Below are 19,215 nucleotides of genomic sequence, written 5' to 3' on the forward strand. Positions count from 1 at the left end.
AGGGCGCCCGCAGTGAGTGTGCGAGCGCGACAGCAACATAATTACGCGCGAGCGATAGGGATGGGTAGCTTGGGGTCATTGGACGGGATTCTACGTGCTCATGGACCAGGCTTTAGGCGTTGTTAAACTTCCATACGAGTATACCATAGATACGAGTATATCGATCTAGTGGATTCGAGTCTCTATAACAGTTTTAAATGCATAATAACCGTATCGAGATTGTTAATAACTCCATGGGTTAGTGGTTGGAACGGGTTTCGAAAGCTGAGGCCTCCGATTCGACCCCGGGGTCAGTCGAAGCACCTAGGTAGGAATCAGTAGGTCTAAAGTCTATAGTCGGTTCAGTTAAAGACTACATAAAATGCAGTATCATAAAATATCTTTGGCATATTAGTAACTAGCTTTCCACCCGCGGCTTTGCCCGCGTGGAATTTTATCTGTGGCAGAAAAACTTTATCGCGCGCGTCCCTGTTTCAAAAACCGGGATAAAAACTATCCTTTGTCGTTTATCAGGACTCAAACTATCTCTATGCCAAAATTTCATCAAACTCGGTTCAGTGGTTTAGGCGTGAAAGCGACACAGATAGACAGACAGAGTTAATTTCGCATTATTTTATAATATTAGGATAGATTGAATTGACAATAGCCCAAAGCTATTTGATCTCTAATGAACACCGGAGTTATGTGGTAAGCCCACATCGTGGTATATTCATAATTTGGAGGGATTAACAGGAACATCAGTAAGTAATTTAATAAAACAATAATTAAACAATACATAGTAATATTTGATATTCTATTTTATAAATTTGATCTGCATTGTGAACGGTGACTGTATCAAGTGTTTTCGCTTTGTTTCATGAAGATTTATGACACACTTATATACATTTTTCGGGAATAATAAAGTGACCTTACTGCCTGCCTTTCCTTGACACAGCTTAGACATGTTAACACAAGCGTGCATCTGGTGACCCCATGAATGCACCATACAGTGCACGGAAACTACTTTCAATGTGAACCTATACGCGAAAGTGCATTTGTACTTGCACTTGGGCTTGTCACTGCTTTTTGGGACACTCGGTATAGTATTGTTTGTTATGTAGTAATAGTATGTTACTACAATTCAAATAAAATATTGTACGCTCAATCGGCAGGTTATAGCGGTCTGTTACTGTACCTATCACCTATAACTGACACAATAAATGCACAATTTATTGATTGAATAAAATTACTTTTTCTTTCTTTCTTCTTTCATTACACTAAGATATAAAAACGAGCGACAAATTCCACTGGCTTGAAAAAGTAAATAGGCTATACTTTTTTTTAGATTTTTACTCACCATTGAAATTAGGGACTTCAAATAAAAAAAAAAAACCGGCCAAGTGCGAGTCGGGCTCGCACACCGAGGGTTCCGCCGTACAAACGTAGCGGTTTACAATTTATGACGTATTAAATCAAATTACTTACTTGATTCCGTTGCGAGTAGTGGCGAATTTCAAAATATGCGGTATGATTATTTTTCCTATATTTGCATTATAGGTAGGTACCTACCTCAGCGTTTTGAATTTTTTCGTTGATTTAGAATTTCTCACAGTTTAGAGGCAATTAGATTTAAGAAGTGTTTGATATGAATTTCAACTTTAATATCTCTACGCGTTCATGTGAAAAAGGGTAGGTAGTAAGTTTATAATTATTAAAAAAATATTTTATGTCATGTAAGCAAAAATAATATTTTAAATTTTATATAACTTCAAATTTATCATTTTCGCAATTTTTCCTTTATCTGTACTATATAACGTTGCTTCGTGCCGAATTTCAAGATTCTGAGTTCACAGGAAGTACCTTGTAGGTTTTGATTCCCTAGCGTGTGACGGAAATTCGTCTAAGGTGTCGGTATAAACTGCTGTATCTTTTGATCGCGTTAACTTAGAAGTTTGATTTTTTTACTTCTTAAAGGGACAATAGATCTAGGTATTTGGTATAAATTTCAATTTGATACCTTTATTCGTTCGTGAGAAATAACGTAGTAAGTTTCATTTTATTAAAATATTTTTATTATATTATATAACTAAAAAAATGTAATTTTCGCAATTTTTCCTATATTTGCATTATATGACAATGCTTTATGCCAAATTTCAAGATTCTGAGTTTACGGGAAGTATCCTGTAGGTTTTGATTCCTTTGCGAGTGTCGAAAATTTGTTGAAAATATCGACATAATCGGCTGTATCTTTTGATTGGCTTGGCTTAGAAGTTTGATATTTTCACAGCTTAGGACAATAGACCTGAGTATTTCATGTGAATTTCAGCTTGATACGTTCACGCGTTCTTGAGATAAAGGGTCTTGACAGACGGACGGACGGACAACAAAGTGATCTTATAAGGGTTCCGTTTTTTCCTTTTAAGGTACGGAACCCTAATTATTGAAATAACAAAATTTGTTTACTAACCACAAACAATATGAAACGTTTTAAGTTGTTCGAAATAAACACTTTTTATTATTTATCTGCTTTCTTACAAAATGTAGTAAACTATGAAAACCTTTTCGAAGTCCTTTTTATTTTCAAAGTATATACGTAAAAAACATTCATACAGCCGAACATACACCGTCCTCCTTTTTTGAAGTCGGTTAAAAATTGAAATTCTCAATGCGGGATCGAATATAAAAATAATAATTATGAACCTAAAAAGAAAAAACAAAGTACATACCACGTTCCAATTGGTTAAATAGCACGCTGCGAACTTCACCGCCTGGTTGACCATCGGGTCCATCTTCTGTTCTTCGGTTATATTCCAATAAATATACAGCCCTAACCACCATAAGTACATATAACACACACACAATCCACCGTGGAATACGCTTAGCATAATCAGCCGCCATTTTTTTCTGTTATTGTTACTTTCAAAGTTATAAATTACGCACGAATTTGACTCTATGTCGACAGTTGTCATATTTGAAGTTATGATCGGCGAAGGGTCAATTCAATACTGGCAAATATGATGGCAAATCGTTAATTTATCAAATGTTTTTATCAAGGCAACGTTAATTGCTAAAACGTATAATAAAATGCGACGCCGTCCATGCCAGATCTGGTTTTGAAAATCGAAAATTAGAAATATTCCAGAGACGTTTGAATTTTGTTGCACCTTATTAAAATTTTGTGAGATAATTTATTACTTACTTTATCTATACTAAATATTAGAAAGCTGAAGAGTTTTGTTTGTTTGAACGCGCTGACTTCAAGAACTACTGGCACAGAATAAGTAATAGTACAGGTACAGAAGGATTACTCCGCAAGACGATTTAAATAAATGCGAGTCTTGCTACGACGCGATACAGTGGAATTCAGCTCGCACAGCACTACGTACCTACAATTTTATTCACCTACAAGCTTTGTCTCTTTCTATCGCGTGCCTCTGAACTCTTCTTACGCTGTTAGGGTTGCTGTCTAGTGAAAAAAATTTAATCTACTTATTTGTAATGAGGTACGTATGTAGGTAAGTATGCATTCATTATGGAAAACCTTGCGAGAGGCCTTTGTCCAGCAGTGACGCATTCTGAGCAGTAGTCATAGTAGGTTAGGGTCCTATACTATCCTAAGAATTATTGATTACCCACTTGGCCAACATACCTTTCAGCATCTTTGGGAAGCGAAAAAAAAGATGAATCCGGTAGATTACTTTTCGAATTTAAACACCCGAACGCCGCACAATATTTCATTCTCTTTATGTCCATTTTTAAATAATACTTCGATCATAGAATTATAATCATACTACAACGCATGCCAGCGTCCTGACGAGCGCGCGCGTGACACTCGACTGATATAATACCCGCCGGCGGGGCGCTTCGCTGTAGGTAATTATCGGATGTACCGCGCGGAGTGAGCCAGGCCTGCTACTGGACCGATTTGATAAAATCTTTTTGTGTTTAGCCCTTGTCTAGCATTAAGGAAGGCTAATAACATCACCCTACAGTTAATAGGGGCGGAGTAGTAAAGGAAAATGTTACAAAAACAGGAATTGTTATTCAAACTATTTGACGCGTACGAAGTCGCGAGCCAGCATGTTACTTTAAACTAAAAAAAAAAAAATTTTGGGAGTGACAAATTCAAATTAGATACCATTTGATTGTATAACGACGCGTCATTACATAATAATCAATGTAGCATAATGTTTAAATAATGATATATGTATAAAAAATTACAGATTGACTGAATATCCTTCACCTTGCGCTGTGACAATTATTTTCAAGGCCCTTCCCTAAAATTATGTACATGGTCAATAATGCTCATGGTTACATACAAAAGTACGAGTACGTAGATCGTTTCATCCACGAAGACGCGCCCCACCATTCTTCCGCTAATGTTTGAGTGTTATCGGTACACGCTAATTATCCATGAGTGCACACGCACACTACAATAAATAATTAATTAATGATGCTCGGATCAAACTCCCTGCACCCTGCGCTTCGCTCGACCAAAACTTGGTGGGGCGCGTCTTCGTGGATGAAACGATCTATACTCTACCAAGTTTTGTGATTAATTATTAGAAAAGGACCGGCAGAAGTAATATAGGCTGGCTTCCTACTCGGTGGACGCTTTGCAATGGAGGGAAGTCGAACCTTTACTTTGAACTCCTGTGTTCTTCTGATTAATTTCGTTGTGGGTCCAATGACAGTTACCTTTCCCCCGGGACAAACTTGACCTTCGTTTCAGCCAAATGACGTCCACTGCATACATACATGTTGCAGCAGTGGGAACAAGAGGTGGGAATAGTCCCGTACTCAGTGGACAGAGGATCTAGCTATAGGATGTCGTAGAAAGCACTTGGATGCGGCAGCATAGGACGGACATTGTGGTAATCATTGGGGGATGCCTTTGTCCAGTAGGGGACGTCATTTAAAACAAACTAACTTCTTACTATAACGTTTTTATAATTATGCTACCTGTGTTATAATTTAAGCTGTATGTTTTCCTAAAAAAATAAGAAATAAAGTTAAGATTCTTTGAAATAAACACAAAGAGACTAACGTGTCGTTACATATACACAATGTTCCATTTATGACCCTACGTCACTTGGAGGAAACACTTGTACTTCAATTACTTATGAGGTATTATATAAATTGTCATAAGCCTTTAATACGCTAAGGCAGTGAATTAACGCTCTTCAAAAGCGTAGATAAAACTCTACTTTTCTTTTGAAACTTTAAACAGATTTTAGATTAATACTAATTTATTGTAAACTCAAAACTTTGTCGTCGGTCCACCTTATGGGTGGACGTCCCACTCTGCGTTTTCCGATACACTCCACTCCAGAACCTTGCTGCCCCATCGGCCATCAGTTCTGCGTACTATGTGCCCTGCCCATTAGTGCCTATAGCCACTTCAGCTTGCGGGTTATTTCAGCATAAAGCTATTATAAAGGTAGCAGGAAGGCGCTGGACGCAAGCCGCTACCAACCGGGCAACATGATAAGCATTGGGGAGGCCTATGTTCAGCAGTAGATGTCATATGGCTGTGATGATGATGCAAAACTTTGTGGATGGATGATGGATAAACTTGCCCTCAATTGGGTTTGTATTGGAGGTCAAGCTGTAGATCCGGGATACACAGGAATCGCAGCAGTGGGTACGAGATAAAGACCCGAAAACCAACGAAAACTTTAGGTATCCGATTGCTAATTCTAGAGGTATCTTTCTATCGCTGTCGACCGTTACACTAATGTTGTAAGTACCTCTTCTTCACTAATGAAGAAAGAAAGAATGGTCTTGGCCTTATATTTATCTCCAAAGACGGATCTATTCAGGGTTCATCCAGTGTCTAAGTAGCTCAGATGGATGACCAGTCGCCTGTCGGCAAGCGAAAGGTCGTGTGTTCGATTCTCACCTTAGGCTAACAAAAACTTCTATAATATATAAAAACCTGTCAAAGTACATACCAAGTTCCAATTTGTAAAATACGCCAATGCAAAATCTATTGCTTGCTTGACCATGGGATGTTTCATCTGTTCTTCTGTTACATTAAAGTATATGTATAGCCCAAAAACAAAATAAAATATACTTGCTACACTTAGTACCCCATGGAACACAGTTTTAAAAGAATGATTAAGCTCTCTTTTAGAGAGCTTTTGCCACATCTCTTCTTCACCACACATAACTTTGCTACAACTTTTGGAGAACATGTTTTTTAGGTTTAGAAGATGCGAAAACACTGACAAACAATTAGCAAGGATGGTTAATTTATTTCAATACTTATTTTTTTTTGAAAGGAGAGAAGATATAAATTTTAATTAAAAAAATAATACAAATAATTAACCTACATAGACTAAATATTTACAAATATTTACAAATAAAAAATATGTCCCAAATCGCTGTCCAAACAACGCGACATGGTGCCCAGAATGCTGGCTGCATTTCCACGCTGAATGGCCAAACTGATTCGTTGGCCAAGAAATGCGCCAGCTCTTCTATCACCTGTACAGTCAATCAGCCGCTTGGCTAATTCCCTGTACAGGCGATGAGCACTTGGTCCCCACGGACCTAGCGTCTCGACCCCAAATGGCTCAAACATGTAGGTACTACTAAGACCTACATATTTGCGTCGCTTGAGGGATTCCGCTGATGCAGCGGCAGTACCAGCCCCAGACGAGGTTTGCGGAAGATGAGACGGTGCCAGTGTGTCTACGCAGGTTGCATCCCACACTAGTGGCCGTCCCACCTTCCATGGAACCAAAGTCATACCATCAGGTCTCTTACCATCACTTCGAACCAGGCCATTTGGTTCAAGAATGGCCGGTACGGAAGCGCTAGAAAGAGACCTGCGTATGATGTCATTGAGGCTGGCGTGACGGGAAAATCTCCCGGCACTTCTGCTGCATGACAGTCCGTGATGACCAAGGGAGTCAACCATGTCACCGCAGGGACAGCGATGGGGGACAATGCATGGTGCCCCCAAACGGAGCGAGACTGCTAAATTAAAAGTGGTATTATCCAAAAGTGTGCCAATATGAGGAGAAGGTAGGGAGTGAAGCCAAAGACCTGATTCCCACTCGGCTACAGCCAGAAGACGAGCTCGATCTGCAGAACTGGAAGACGTGTTTAATAAGTTATTCCGTACAAGTCTGCAGAGCGGCTCGTCCCACTGCCTTTGTGAGATGAGAGACAACGGCAAATTTTCAGAGCTTAACTGCCTCCAAGCGCTAATGCCTTCGGCTAGGTGGATGGTAGTTGAGTCAGAACACTTACTCAGTATTTTTGANTGCACCTAATAATGCTTCTGGTGTTGTCTGGAGGCAGGACTGTGCAGGATCTGGTTGTTCAGGGTATACTGTGGTGGTTGCTGAAAGTGGATGTTTGCTTTTAAGGGCCGAGAGGGTATCAGGGGTATTAGGGGCTATAAGATCGTCGGAGAACATAATGCGCGCAGCACCTTTAATGTCACCGTCGCTGATTTTTGATTCTACATGTTTTATGAAATGTTCACTGTTAGAATAACGGGAGTTAGGTATGGAAATGTTATCAGAGGTTTGCCACGGTGTACTACAATTTTGCTTAATTCTGTTTGTCAATGATTGATGGTTATTTGGTTCAGATTTTATGTGTAAAACTCTATAAGAAAAAGTAAACAAATGCTCCCAGGCCTCAACAGAGTTGCTTCGAACTACATGGGATATGGATTGACTTAGGCACTGTGCAACTGAGGCACGAGCGCCACGAGGAATCCGTTTAATGAGAGGATGAGAATGTTTAAGGTGACATATTTTTTAATTAATTATTTTTTTAATTAAAATTTATATCTTCTCTCCTTTCAAAAAAAAATAAAAAATTAAAAAAAAATCTCAATACTTATTTTTTATGTTTCTAGAAGTAGAAAATATAGCTATCTATAACTATAGTTTTGAACTGCGATTCCGTTCGCGTGTACCTACAAAATCAGGCTTTCCCAACCTGTATATCCGTGGGCCACGGCATATGCTGAGTGGGGTCCCGTTGCAGTGGGCATCTTGTTGGTGGATGGGTGGCACTGCTCAGTTTACTCTTGTTTTTATTTTTTCTTCTTCCATTATTATGTGCCACTGTCATGTCTATGTAATTGCCTGTATTTGTGTGATGTCCATTGTAATAAATGTGTCTTTCTTTCTTTCTATATCCAGCGTGGGGAATGTAGCAAAGTGACAAGTTCAATTAGTTACTTTATGGATTCGCCATCATCATCATTTTAGCCACAGGACGTCCACTGCTGAACATAAGCCTCCCCCAATGATTTCCATATTGCCCGGTTGGTAGCGGCCTGCATACAGTGATCCTTCCTGCAATCTTATGAGGTCGTCTGTCCATCTTGTGGGTGGACGTCGCACCTCCACTCCAGAACCTTGCTGCTGCATTGACCGTCAGTTGTGCGTGCTAAGTGCCCTGCCCATTGCCACTTCAGCTTACAAATCCGTTGTGCTTTCAGCGACTTTAGTTCGGTTCATCATCATCATCAACAGCCCTTTGTAGTCCACTGCTGGACTATGAGCCTCCTCCATCCACTATAGTGGAGGGTTTTGCCATAATCCCCACGCTTGGCAGGCGTGTTGGAGATTGCAGTTTAAGAGATTGATGTTTTTCAGAGAGCGCTGCTGCCCGTTCTCTGTTTGATGTGTAGTCCCGTGTTTAGTTTGGTTACGGTTTACTTATTGATTAATCAATACAAAAATAGATTTGATAGAGCGAAGAATATTTTATATGTATATATCCGGCCGATAATGTCAACAGGACTGACATATCCATATTAACATAAACATACCTATTATTACCTATTGTATATTGTTTTCCGCCAATCACTGACGTAAGACAGCAATGTTATGTACAATAAATAAAATAGGTACATATTTGAATGTTGAATGTGAGTAATGTATAACGGGACTATTCCCACCTCTCGTTTCCACCGCTGCAACTCCTGTGTAGCCAGGATCTACAGAGTCAAATTCAAATTCAAACATTTATTTGCAAAGAATAGGTATTATACATAATACACACATAATATACAGCTTGACCAAATCGGTCAGATGTTTTTTGTTTGGATTGTTTGTTCCGGCGTTTCTTCTCAGCACTTGCCATATGTTTGTCTCGAAGCGCTGGTAGGGCCCAAAAGATAAGGAGACATTTAAAGTGCCCCATAAGGGCTACCTTTTTTATTATATTTTGAAGTTCATAAGTGCCACCAGTGGTCTAAATTGAAAGAAATATTTTGATTTGATTTGATTTGATGACTCAGATCAGTGTAGATGTGCACCAAAAAGTAACTACAATCTAAAATACAGTTCAAAGTACATACCAAGTTCCAGTTAGTAAGATACGCCAATGGATATTGCATCGCTAGCTTGACCATGGGATGCTTCATCTGATCTTCGGTTACATTCAAGTATAAACTTAGTGATACACCAAAATAAAATATATACGCTACACTTAGAGCCCCATGGAACACACTTTTAGCAGAATGATTAAAAGAAAGCTTTGGGCACATCTCTTCTTCAACACACATTTCTTTGTTACTTTGGAGAACATGTTTTTTAGTTTTAGAAGATTCGGAAGCACTGAGTTAAAATTTGCAAGGATATTTATTTGTATGTTTGTAGCGGTAGAAATTGTAGTTATTTATAACTATAATTTTGTACTGCGACTCCGTTTGCGTGTACCTACAAAACCAGGCCTTCCCAAACTGTATATCCAGCGTGGGGAATGTAGGCAAGTGATAAGTCTAATCACTTCATTGATTCATCATATTTCAGCCACAGGACGTCCTCTATTTTTTTTTATGCAAGACAAGGCATTTGACAGCAATCGCACCTGTTGATAGATGCAGTCTAGGCTTAGATAAACATAAGCCTCCCCCAATGCCAATTGACCGGTTGGTAGCATTCAGCGCCTTCCTGCAATTCCCACGTGGCCTCCACTTCAAAACCTTGCTGCCCTATCGGCCGTCAGTTCTGCGTACTATGTGCCCTAACCATTGCCACTTCAGCTTGCTAATCCGTCGGGCTATGTCAGCGACTTTAGTTCATAGCATAGCCCTCTCCATAGCACGCTGTGCAACTTTGAGCTTCTGTATAAGGCCTATAGTGTTCACGAGGTTCACGTTCACGGTTTACTTTATTGTAAAAGTAGATTTGATAGTGCGACGAATCCTTTTATATGTATATATCCGGCTGATAATGTCAACAGGACTGACATATCCTTATTAACATAAACATATTGCATTTTGTTTTCCGACGGTCACAGAGGTGACCTATGCCTAAGGCAACAATATGTACAAAAAATAAATACATATTTGAATATTGAATATGTAGGTATTATAATTATCTAAAACATCCGTTTTTTTAAGAATGTTAATCTGTTTATGAAATATTAAACATCCTGTTAACCCCTCGTGGTAAGCTAAATACGCTTGTGTTACGAGTGGGTCACATAGTCGAGCTGTGGTAGGGTCCGAACCACCGCCGGTCCTTGGATCTTGATTCGACCAGTCCCACGCGGACAACATTGAGCCATTACGGGACTATTTCCACCTCTCGTTCCCACCACTGCAAATCCTGTGTAGCCAGGATCTCTTGACTGCCATAAAAACCCAACCAATGAAGGTCAAGTTTGTCCCGGGGGAAAGTTAAACTGTCATTGGACCCGCAACGAAATTAATCAGAAGAATATAGGAGGAGTTCGAAGTTAAGGTTCTTACTACTAAGCTACATTAATTTTAATTAAAGGTGACTGAGTTTCTTCCGCCACTTCTTCTCAGCACCAGCCCATATGTTGTCCCGAAGTGGTGGTAGGGCAAGATATATTTGGGACATGTATAAGCGCCCTGGAAAGGGCATAAAATAAATAATTTGATTTGAATTCATTTGATTGAGGATTTACAAAATCCATATCATCTTGATCTTCTTTTCTAATATTGTACGAGTATATCCAGTCGTTATTGTTAACATGACCGACGTATGTCTGTTAAACATGTTTGTTTCTATTATTCTATACATCAACGTATGACGCATGATATTTCAATGGATATCATACAAAGAAGAAGATGAGACTGTTCGATAACACCATTTAGGAGCCTCATAAGGCCTCATAAGAAGGCTCAAGGCCACCAAAGAGCAACGGAGCGTACTATGCTCAGAGTTTCCCTGCGTGATCGAATCAGAAATGAGGAGATCCGCAGGAGAACCAAAGTGACCGACATAGCACGCAGAATTGCTAAAATCAAGCGGCAGTGAGCGGGGCACATAGCTCGTAGAGCTGATGGCCGCTGGGGCAGTAAGGTTCTGAAGTGGAGGCCAGGTGAGACGTTCCACAAGGTGGACCGACGACCTCATAAATTTAGCAGGAAGGCGCTGGATGCAGGCTGCTACCAACTGGTCAATATGAAAATCATTGGGAGAGGCCTTTGTTCAGCAGTGGACATCCTGTGGCTAAAATGGTGAATATGTCAGTGCAACTAATTTTGAATAAATTATTATTTACTAGCTGACCCGGCGAACTTTGTTCCGCCTTAATGGCAATAAATAAGCAGACTTTTTTTTTTATTTCGAACGGGATAAAAAGTATCCTATGTCCTTCTCCTGGCTCTAAACTACCTCCCTGACAATTTTCAGCTAAATCAGTTCAGCCGTTCTTGAGTTATAAGCGAAGTAACTAACACGACTTTCTTTTATATATATAGATTTGTGTTCAGCTTTTAAGCTTTTTCCATTCACCCATCATGTTTATTGCTCGGTGGTTAGATGATGTGACGCGACGGTAACTACGCATGTAAACCGGTTCGAGTCCAGGTTTAAGACAAGTTAAATGGAGCTTGAAGTCATAAATCTTTATTGCCAGTACGCACTGAAAACCATTAAAGTTGTATTACATTTAGAATAATTTATTATACGGGACGTTCCCACCGCTGCAACTCCTGTGTAGCCAAAATCTACAGCTTGACCGTCAAAAAAAACCCAACCAGTGAAGGCCAAGCTTGTCCCGGGGGAAAGTATAAACTGTCATTGGACCCGCAACGAAATTAATCAGAAGAACATAGGAGGAATTGAAGTTAAGGTTCGACTTATTATGTAATTAAAAAAACTCTTACGTAGGATCATTCAACAAACTCGTAAATGCTCGTAATCTTTTATATCCTGTAATCTAAACCTATAGAAAGGTAATATATTATTAGGGCACATAGCTCGGAGAGCTGATGGCCGCTGGGGCAGAAAAGTTCTTGAGTGGCGACCACGAGCCGGAAGACGTACCGTGGGCAGGCCTCCCACTAGGTGGACCGACGATCTGGTGAAGGTCGCGGGAGGTGCCTGGATGCGAGCGGCGCAGGACCGGACTTTGTGGAAATCCTTGGGAGAGAGGCCTTTGTCCAGCAGTGGACGTCTTTCGGCTGAAACGAACGAACGAACGAACATATTATTCTCTATTATTTATTTAGCACTAACGTTTCAATAGGAAGACGAAAAGGTATGTATTGATTTTGTTGGTTAACAACATAGTGATAAATTGAAACATAAGTGCACTAAACATTATTTTGCAATGACATAATCATGAATCTGAAAATAACCGGTATTGACCGGAGTTTTACACTGTTGTTAACTTCTTTGCCGGTCAATTTTACTTGACCACAAGTACTTATAATGTACTAAAATTACAATGACGTTGTTATTTTTTACGATTTGTTAGATATTATACTGAACTAGCGGCCGCCCGCGACTTCGTACGCGTGGATCCCGTTTTACCCCCTTAGGGGCGGAGTTTTGTAAAATCCTTTCTTAGCGGATGCCGACGTCATAACATCTACCTGCATGCCAAATTTAATCCCTATCTGTCCAGTGGTTTGGGCTGTGCGTTGATAGATCACTATGTCAGTCATTCAGTCAGTCACCTTTGAGTTATATGTATATTTAGATAGATACATTGTATTAAAAACCCATCGTTTCTCAAACTATCGAAAGAAAAATATTTTTAATGCAATTTAAAATATTTTTGTGTTTTGTTTTAACTAACTAATATTTACCTGAATCAAAATCTATAGACCAAAATCAAAATACTCGTAAGACGTCAACATTCGATAACTTCGAAGGTTTTTAGTAGTAGTGATGCAACTTTACATGAGCGTGTTTAACAAATCGATTGTAATGTCGAATCGTAACTAATCGATGAGAAGTCGTGACGATTATGTTCAAACAAAAATACATAAACATAAGTATGGCAAGATTTTTTTAAATGTTTCCGGAACACAACAATGCTGTTAACATTGTTATTATGGCGACAGACTTAGGTATGATGGTGGTAGCTAGCCAGGCGGACTTAGAACAAGCCCGAACCCAACTGAACAAAAAAATCTGCCCCCACTGGAAATCGAACCTGGGACCTCTGCGTCTGAAGCAGGTGGTCATACAACTAGACCACAGAGGCGGTTAAATTGTATGTAAATGTATTTATGTTTACAATCGCTAAGCAACATTTGGGTAAACCTTACTGTTATTGATACAATGCAGCACTTAAAATAATAATCCATTTCCGTTTTAATACATTTCTATCATGGCAAGTAGAGTGTGTCCAATGCAATACATACATGCACGTACATACAACCACATAATATCAACTAAAACATGTAAAATCTTTATGAACGGTAATAAGTACTGTTTCGCAAAAATATTAGACTGTTGTTGACTGTTCATGCTAGTTCACCTTTAAAACAAGTATTTCTAATTTATATTATTAAACATTTGCAATAATGTCGGCAATCGCTTTTAGTTAATAGAAAAATACATATTAACAATAGTAAATGTGTGTGTGTAAATAAATAAATATTAGTAGAAAAATGTCCTAGAAAAATTGTTAAAGCATCATTATTATCAAAGTAAAGTATGAAATACTTTTTGTAAATAATATCTTACCCCCATACTGATAAAAAGTTATACGCTTGTTGAACAGAGGGCATAGTGTGAGTTTACATTAAACGTCGTCACTAGTGAGCGCGTAAAAATGACATTAAATGTATGACGGATTGTACAGTGCCCCTAGCGGAAACTTTCGAGAACTAAAATTTTCATATTTTATTTGATGTAAACTCACACTAAGCCCTGTGCTAAAAATGACGTTGCCATAAACTTCAATTTATAACACTGTTCAAAGGGCGTGTAATTTTTATTAGTAAGAGTAGGCGCACACCGTTGATTTTTAGTTGGCCGATAGTTTAGTCGGGCAGTTGATCAGTACGGGCATGTATGGGAGTGCGCACACTACGCCGATTCGATTTGGCCGATTCTTCATACAAATTAAAATCGGGCACAACTATCGGCCATATAAAAATCAACGGTGTGCGCCTACTCTAAGGGGGTTAGGCAAGAGGGTGGGCATAGAAAATGGAAGAAATGCACAGTAAAAGGATGAAAAAGACCAATTAAAACAGAGGTGGAATTGTGAAATAACTTTATCTGTCTTGTACATAGCTCGAGCCTGCGACATCTGGCGTAGCACAAAGTACTCGATTACAACGCCAAAAGCAGTAAATAATTCAAAACAAAACTCTTTTTTTCTCCTAACTTCAGGGATAGATTTTAGTGCGATTCGGTTTACACACTAGTATTGGCGTGAGGAACAAAACTATGGTTTCATTCTGGGCAGCACTTGGTCCAACTTCCATACGTGGATTCGCACTATTCTTTGACCCCATACTTAAAGTAGAAAATATCACTTCTGGGATTAAAACTTAAAACAATGTATTTACTTGAGACCGGCTCTATAAAACTGGCTCTATAAGACTGGTGTATGTAAGTACAAACCGAATTTTTTGGATTATGGAAGAAAAATATGTTATGTATTGACTAAAATGGTACTTACATAGTTCCAATTAGTGAAATACAATGGTGTAAACCTCTTGCAGTCTCCCAATATGGGCTCCTCTTGAATCTGTTCTTCAGTGATATGGTACCATATAAGGAACCCCTTAAAACTGACCACCCAGCACACAAGTAGGAATAGAGAATGAAACCCGCTCCGTAAATATAGACGCCATAATTTTATGGCCTTTTTCTTCGGCACCGCTTTGTGTAAAGTGATTTTGGTCTCGGTCATTTTTTGACCAAAAAGTTTTTTAACAAAAAAGTCTTCTTTTTACAAAAAAGTTTTTCACAAAAAGATTTAACTCACTTTGCTCTCAAACTGCACGCAAAAATAGTTCTTTTGCTAATTTTACTAGTTAAAAACACAATTTTTAGATTAACTTTTCACGTGAAAATTACATAGATTTGGTCACTGAAAAGTTTCTAATTTTTAATTTAAATAACTAGCTTAAAAAGTCACATCACAATTTTTTCAGTCACTTTGTTTTTACTTTAAAAAAACTAGGACAAAAAAGCAAAAACAATTAAAAATATCCTTAATACGCGCGCGTTTTCAGCGAAAGGTGAGCTAGTTATGAATCAAATCGAAGCTGGCAGTTTTCAGGGTCCTGTTGTTATTTTTTTGCATATGTTGTTAGTTTACTGACCAACTGACCAGGTGAACCGCATACTGAATTACTGTTCCAGAAGTCTTGACTTCAATCGCCAAATAAACAAATATTTATGTGCATATTTGTTTGTATTGGTCTACGAGTAAATATTTTCTATTTGAAATACATTTTAAGATTTTCTTAATTTGCCAGTAGATAAAAGAAATAAAGAAAGAAAAAGTCTTTTAGTTCATCAATTGAGAATGTTAATAGGTATGCAAAATCACTTGAAACCTATGTTACAGTTAGGCTTTTACATTTACAAATACATAAGTTTTTATTTCATTCAAAAATACCCAGTAGTTATGATTTTATACGCATTCAAAGTTCGCTTAAATATTGAGTCCCGCCGACGGTCACGTGACCACGCGTGACGTACATTCACAGTGGCTGCTCACTAGAAAACGGATATAAACATACTTAAATACATTTTTTTTGTAAATACAAACTTATTATACATATTAACACCCAGACCCATCACAGAAATTAAAATTGAACCAAACCCAAACTTGATGCGATTGTGTCGTTTTATTGCGAATTACCTTCCAGCTCCATCATTAGACCCTGATTACTATATAGAATTAAAGTACTCATCAATACAAAACGAACGAGCCCAAACTCGATGGATTTAGGTCGTTTTATTATAGAGTTCCTATGGCCACCTTCCAGCTCCATCATCAGATCAGCTCCATGTCATCATAATATTGCATGGTCATCCAAATCACATGTGTTTGCGAAATTTCAGCTTAATCGGTTGCCTGGAAGTGGGTCTTAATTCAGCTTGTAAGATTCCACCCATACAAATATGAGCCAGTCACTGTAATATGACGTCACGCGCATATAATGGCGGGCTGGCCGCCGCCCGCACTTTTAAAATTCAATATCTTGGAAACTAATTGACCTATCGAAATAATTCTTTCATGTGTATTTTTTATTTTTAACAGAGAATACAGAAAGCTAAAAAACAAAATTAGTGAACATTCTTCATTGCAAAGTTTTCAGCCACCATTCGGTATATTTTTTGTCATGCTCTAGAATAGAACTCAGTAGGTACATGTACCTTAGAATATACCAGTGTTATGTATAACACTGGTATATTCTAAGATAACACTGTAAAACTAATTTATAAGTTAAAGTATTAATTCACCCTCAGATGAACGCATCCTAGCAATCATCCGCCTCTGTGGTCTAGTGGTAAGACCACCTGCTTTGGACGCAGAGGTCCCGGATTCGATTCCCAGTGGGGGCAGATTTTTCTGTTCGGTTTGGTTGATGGTAGGGCTTATTCTAAGTCCGCCTGGCTATCTATCACCATCTTACCTAAGTCTGTCGCCATAACAGCAATGTTAACAGCATTATTGTGTTCCGGCAGTTAGAGGTAAGATAGCCAGTTCCTCCGTGGTTGAGGATTCCGGGTGAAGCTTGCTTCCACCTTCGACCTGATCGTCACTTACCATCAGGTGAGATACAGGTCAAGAGCTTCCTCGTTGTGGATAAAAAAAAATCATCATCTTAATCAATAAAGTTTGCAAACAAACTTGCTCATAAAGAGCAAGACAACCCAAAAATAAATCTACTGAACCCAATTTATACAGTTCCCACTTGGCCAAGTGTACGTGGTCAACATTGATCGAAGCAAGTCAATGTCGATCAGTTACACACAACTACCTACGGTTTGCGAAAATCTATCGGCACAATTGAAATACGAACGGCAGGTATAGATCGTTTCATCCATGAAGACGCGCCCCACCATTCCGCGAATGTTTGAGTGTTATCGGTACACGCTAAATGATCCATGAGTGCACACGCACACTACAATAATGCCGCTCGCATTGCTCGGATCGAACTCCCCGCACCCCGCGCGACCGAGACCAAACATTGGTGGGGCGCGTCTTCGTGGATGAAACGATCTATACGCAGTGGCATGTGGCAGTCGGAAAAATATCGGAATTAGACTTTTAGTGCCATCTAGTGTAGAATTGCGTAATCTTTACATTGGAATAATGCGTATTATTATTTTATTGAAAACAAAGTACAATTTGCAGAGAATGAAAAATTAAAACAGTGGCTTCTTCCACACTTTCTGCTGTCAAAATCACCTAAAAGACACACACACACATATTTACACATTTTCATATTTAGACCAACGCATCATATTTAGACCAACGCAGATTGATTGGTTTTCTACGTGCATGCAAGTTTTTATTTGTTTCTTTAATAAATAAAATAATAACTAGGCTATGTAGGCATTAATTCATTAGGTGCACAGAGCATGGAATCGTCGAATTCCATGCTCTGTGATTAGGTGTAACGGCGTTTTTTTTTAAAGCCTGCAATCCTGCATGCAAAAAAATACTTTTATGACTTTTCTTCTTCTTCTTTTCAGCCAAATGACGTCCACTGCTGGACAAAGGCCTCCCCCAAGGTTTTCCACAATGAACGGTCCTGCGCTGCCCGCATCCAGGCTCTTCCCGCGACCTTTACCAGATCGTCGGTCTTTATGACTTTTAAGCTTATAAAATTTGCAAATAGTTGCTTATTTAATATCATCTTATTACATTCAAAAACAATAATCATGGGTCTACTCCCATTAATTTGTATTGTGTCTATGTGTAATTTTTCTGGAACATTCGCGCTGGTTGCATTCTCATCGGTGTAGTAATAACCGATTGTGGAACTCATTGAACCATTTGGCGGGAAACGGTCAGTCTAATTTATTTAGTTAAACGGTGTTTCCGTTGATATAGTACTAAAAGTGTACTAAAAGGGTACTAAAAGGGTACTAAAAGGGTACTAAAAGGGTACTAAATGATAATAATATTTGCTTCAATTTAACTTGTGTCCTTTAATTTATACCGTTGGGGCAGAAAAGTTCTCAAATGACGACCACGTACCGGAAAACGTAGTGTATGTAGGCCTCCCACTCGGTGGACCGACGATCTGGTGTAGGTGGCAGGAGAAACCTGGATATGGGCAGCGCAGGAGCCGTCATTGGTGGAAATCTTTGCCAATAAAAACGGTCAAAAAAGTAAAAGGTCAAGTTAGTTCAAGAATCAATTTTACAGTCATTATCTAAGTATTTTTTTAATTTTTAGCGTTAAGAGTCGCATCTCAAACTAATTTAACCAGTGTCTAAGTAGCTCATTTGGAAGAGCAGTCGCCCGGCAAGCGGACGGTCGTGGGTTCAATTCCCGCCTTAGGCAGTTCGATTTTTTCAAGTTATTTATAATTTTCAAATTATCTAAGTAAAGTCTTAAGTAAAGCAGCAAATCGAACGCACAGCGTTAAATAGAGCGCTGTGATTGGTTCGTGTGTGACTCAGTGCATCCACGCGCACTGTGAGACCTCATAGTAATGTTTGTGAACACGGGTGTGAGAGAATTTCATTTTGACAGCTCATAAAAGTACAAAAACTGGTGTCAACCCTATTATTTTTGGCTCCATTTGTAAATTATCGTAACAAGTAATATGACACTTATAGAAAAAGCCACCTCATATTGTTTGAACAAATAGAAAATGAAGTTAAATATCGAAATTCTACACTAATTCAAACAGATTTCATATCACGCATCTTCTAACGCGTTGAACTCTTTTCTACGTGTGGAGGAAAATTGGGTTTAATTTTTATGATATCGTATAATTATGCTAAATTTTACTAATTTTTGTAAAAAAAATCCTTTTTTGGCGAATGTAGATATATCAGA

Source organism: Ostrinia furnacalis, unplaced genomic scaffold (genome assembly GCF_004193835.3).
Source record: "Ostrinia furnacalis isolate ACB-3 unplaced genomic scaffold, ASM419383v2 OfSCF0890, whole genome shotgun sequence".
Taxonomy (NCBI): domain Eukaryota; kingdom Metazoa; phylum Arthropoda; class Insecta; order Lepidoptera; family Crambidae; genus Ostrinia; species Ostrinia furnacalis.